Source organism: Scyliorhinus canicula, chromosome 4, assembly GCF_902713615.1.
Source record: "Scyliorhinus canicula chromosome 4, sScyCan1.1, whole genome shotgun sequence".
NCBI classification, from domain to species: domain Eukaryota; kingdom Metazoa; phylum Chordata; class Chondrichthyes; order Carcharhiniformes; family Scyliorhinidae; genus Scyliorhinus; species Scyliorhinus canicula.
In genome coordinates, this window is record NC_052149.1 from 19615052 (window position 1) to 19619804 (window position 4753).

Sequence of the window (4753 nt, forward strand, 5' to 3'; positions counted from 1 at the left end):
GAAATACGAAGCCATGGTAGCTTTTTTATTTACATGTTCATGTTTTAATCACTGGAAACTACACCATTACTGTAAAATTTATGTCATATTACATGCACCAGCTGCTGTAGCTTTTTTTTATTGTTTCTGACAACACATAAAACTCTGTTTGATTTCATTCCCTTGGTAAATATGTCTTAAATTCCACCTGGCTTTAGCAACCTCTAACCCTCAAACATTAAAATCTCTAAGGACACTTTCCCCAGTCCTGGCTAAACCTGTCTTGGTTCACAGTATTACTATGTGTCTAATGTACCTGTACATAGAATGAAGCTCAACCATACATTGACTGCTTGCCTGAGAACTGACAGCGACTGTCAACATCTCGAAGCGGAGGAAGGGTGGCACTAAGCTCGTGGGTTTTAATGTTTTGAGTACATTGTTCTGTTGGAAGTACCGAGATTTGCTCGGCGTAAGAGCTGAGGAGTGGTAAATGGTTCAAATGTCTCGTAAATCACATGGAAGGCCAGTAAGAACGCAGGGCTAACTCAACTCAATCACTTTACTTCAACCTAGGTGCAAAGTTATTTAGCGTGGTGGTGGTGGCTTCCGTGAATGACAGTAGGATGTTTTCCCATAATAAAGGTTGTAATTTTATTCCTATTTTTTGATTTTTTTTCCACCCCATGCCCAGTACATTCAATATGAACGAGAATAAGGGTTTGAAACTCAAAGTGCCTCACCTCTATTTAGACAGATTTGCCCATCTTGGAACAAAATTGAGCAACTGCGGAAGAGGAAGGACAAAGAGGGGGAAACAAATCTAAAAATTAAATATGGAACTTCATGATGGAAAAGATTCACAATGTCACTGTAATGGCAATACATTTAAAAGTCACCAATTGGTGTCAGAAGATACATAACAAATAAAAGCAGAGTTGTACCAATCTAACAGGCGATAAAATGGCTGCATTCATTACAAATACATATAAATCAAAAATGCACTGGACATTGAATTTTAATTTTTAATAAATGAAGTTAATATAAAGTGCACCTGGAAGAGTTTTATTGTGATTTGTAAATGTCACAATTCATAAAGCAGTCACAGTTATGAAAACTGTAGGTGGATTAATGCATTGCTCGTACTTGAGTGTATCTGAACGGGGATCTCAGACAACATCTGCTGTGAATTCCCCTGACTGAGAAGAATTACAAGTATTATCACCTAGATCATTAAACCAGCCTCATAGATTGCAGAATGGCTTCAATCAATTCATCCAGGATGACTTGAAGCCAGCTGAACCCCCTCCGTGAGAACTTGGCTTAATTGGTCAATAAGTGGCAGGAAAAAGTGCATGCTATTTGATAAAATTACAGGCTGAGCTGGTGATTACACTTTGGAGAACCACTGAGGGAAGACGTTGGGTCAGGCCTTTTGAAGGGGCCACGATAATATCCACTGTTAAGTGCAGCCGTGAAAAATGTTGGCACACTTGGTGTTCAGTTGCAAAGTGTATCCAGGTCATTCTTCACTGAAGGAAGATGTGCACATTCATCATCCCCTGGCCTCGTTTCTACCTTAGCAATGCCTGTTCACCAACAACATCTCATGTTTTATGGCTTCCTTTATTATCCCTCATTCCTCTGGTACACCGGGACAGAAAATAATGTGTCAATAGACCTGCCTCGCCAGAAACAGGCCCTTTGGCATATTCATTTTTTATCTTCTCGTTACATGCATAAGCTTACCTGTCCCATCTTCACTGATCAAGGAGCTGGAGCAGCAGTTAAACCACGGCAGATTTTTTAAAAAACAGAATCTCCCAGATAATGATACTATTCAAAAGCAAGAGCTAAATGCATAATAGTGTTCGAGCTCTCAATCCAACCAAGGTCAGCCCTTTCTGAGTGCAACAGTGATTACATCATCAACATATCCAGTAATCCAATTAATTTCAAAATTCAAAATGAGGATGTGGTGGAGAACGGCAGACTGTGACAACAAGTTGCAATTTCTTTTCAGTTCAACATCACTTTGGCTTTGAATAGTGAGACTGTCGTCAGTTAACAAAAAAAACATGCAACTGGCTTCAGAACAAAATAATTATTAAGTAGAAAAAGTAGGATTATGCTGAACAAATGCTGTAGTGGTTCATTCTACACAAACCTATGAGAACATAGGTTGCGCTTTCTAGAAGTACTCTGAAAAACTAAATGATACTCTTTTATCTTTTGTGTTAACGTTGACCGAGCAATTCAGGTACAGAAAACAAAATATTAATTTTGTTAAGTGGCATGCATATTTAAAATGAAGGCAATAAAAGCACCAAAATTCGGATCGAGTATTATTTTTATTTTATTTACATCATTGGCTCTGTTTTATTTGAAATGTATAAAAATCTCATTTCTAATTCCACAAGCAAGCCTATAGCACTTCCTTTAATTACTAATTCAGAGTGTGTATCAACTCCGTTCTTCGCAAAATGTGTTGCACATTAATTCTGATTATGTACAAAAACCCACCTGCAAGGAAAATATCTCTGAATTAGTAATGCTGATAAAATGAGCAGTTCACCTGGGGATTTACTAGGAAACAAAATACTGGACAGAATTAGAATCATGTTGCTGAGGCCATTCATAATGTCATTAACATAAAGGCAATTAAATGAGTTTTTAACCTACAACCTTTTATTGTTATTAATGAACATTGAAAAAAAACACGTGAGATGGCTTCTGTAATTATATGTGCACCAAGCTATGTAATAATGGGTTTAAATATAAAAGCAAAACAAATGATTATTGTGAGCATTTGTGGTTGTCAAAACCCCAAGGAGCATCTCAGCCATATTTAGTCACATGATGCTACATCAAGAGGGTTAATTAAATGAGTTTTTAACTATCATCAAGCTGGATTGTTAAATCTGACATTATGGGCTTTGTCAAAAGTAAATGTGGATTTTTATTTTGAGATTCCGAAAAGCTGTTTGTGGGCAAGGGCAGTCTTTCTTAGGAAACACAGGGAAAATAAATCCTTGGGGACCAGTTTTCCATCCTTTATATTCAAGCTTTTAATGCACTAAGAATCATTTAACAGGGGCTGTGGCAATCCACGCTCAACAGGCACACTTTTTAAATACAGGTCTGATGGTTTTCATGCGAATATTCTGTCAAGCATTGGTGCACAGTGCATTGAATTTATGGTCTCCTTCTGCAACCCTGTGCCACTTTTGCTAAGGAGGTGAACTCATTCCTGTGTCCATAGAGCCAACTATCCTCATCTTCAACGCTCTTAATGTTCAGTCCTTTTTATTTATTTAAACAATCAACTATTTAGCCTGTATTACAGATGGGTTATAGCAGCCAACTTTAACCAGCCAACTGTTCCAATTACAACAAATTCAACAGTTTAGTTATATGCTCCTCAATGGTGTGTCAGAGTGGCACACATTAATAATTTGAATATGTTCATAGGTTTGGTGATGCATGTTAGACATTGTAAAGTGTATTTTTAAAGTTAATGCCAAGTAAATGAGAGATGGTTGGAAATTGTTGCTGAAGGTGTTGTTTATAACTATGCAAAAATAAAATGCTGGTGCTTCATTTTTCTTCCTGACACCAAACTCAATAAAGTTACAAACTGACAGTGACTCTTGCTTTTTCTTTCATGTATATTTCAAAGGATCTGACCGTCAATGTATTTTATTGATTATTCCTGGAATCATGTTTGGGAAGTTGAGATCTGGTGCTTTATGAGAGTGCTGCCAAGACAATAATGTCAACAACACAAGTAGAACTTTACAGGTCTTGTGTTTGTTAATATTCAGTAAATGGCCAGAAATAGGGGCATGTCCAATAAATCCTGTTTTACGATACATATTTTTGAAAGCTGGCTAAAATTCAGATTAAGATAATGTACAAACCTAAATGAAGATTCAGATCATTATAATTCAGGATTTCTCCACATTTTTATTTCCTGGCAAAAGATCTATTTCACAGAATCCCTACAGTGCAGAAGAGGGCCATGCAGCGCATTGAGTCTGAGCTGACCCTCCGAAAGAGCACCCTACCTAGGCCCACTCCCTCGCCCTATCCCCACAACCCACCTAACCATCATATATGTGGTCACGAAGAGCAATTTAGCATGGCCAATCCATACATCCTGCACATCTTTGAACTGTGGGAGGAAATCAGAGCACCTGGAGGAAACCCATGCAGACAGGAGGAGAATGTGCAAACTTCACACTTACAGTGACCCAAGGCCAGAATTGAACACGGCTCCCCGGCGCTGTGAGGCAGCAGTGCTAACTGCCATGCCACCTTGCCACTCCATAAATGTTCAAATGATTGTTGTAGGAAGTTCCCATTGATCTTAAGGCTGCCTTTTCTTCAAAGGTATACTAAATAGCAATTCATAATTAACAATCAGGTGTCAAAACCTACTTTTGTATTCTTGTCCCAATCTCCAATTCCTTCACTGATTCCTACCTAAAACAAAAACAACCCCCCCCCCCCCCCCCCCCTTTGCCTGCCAAGTGAAAATGAAAGCAGGAATTGGGGCCTACCAAATGTACTTAATTCCCATGCCTTCCACTCTTAATTGTACCACCCAGAGACTACCAGGTTGACATACCTGACGAAGATACGTCAGATTTGACGAAGCATAATTCAATGAGCCACATAACTCAGGTTCTGGATGTTGTAGATGGCACAGAAGCTGTTTATATTTCTGATTTCCAGTCTCCCTCCTGTAGTTCAATATGAAACTTTTGTCTTC

At 38.4% G+C, this 4753-nt stretch overlaps 1 long non-coding RNA gene across 1 annotated transcript in view; it reads right to left on the reverse strand.

Moving 5' to 3' along the window:
• LOC119964135 overlaps positions 1 to 1861 on the reverse strand; it is a 4251-nt gene extending 2390 nt beyond the window's left edge. The window contains exons 1-2 of the long non-coding RNA XR_005460256.1: positions 1729 to 1861; positions 723 to 766 (exon numbers count right to left, since the gene is read on the reverse strand). This is a non-coding gene — a long non-coding RNA (uncharacterized LOC119964135). The remainder of the gene's footprint in view (positions 1 to 722; positions 767 to 1728) is intronic.
• Positions 1862 to 4753: the final 2892 nt, after the last annotated feature.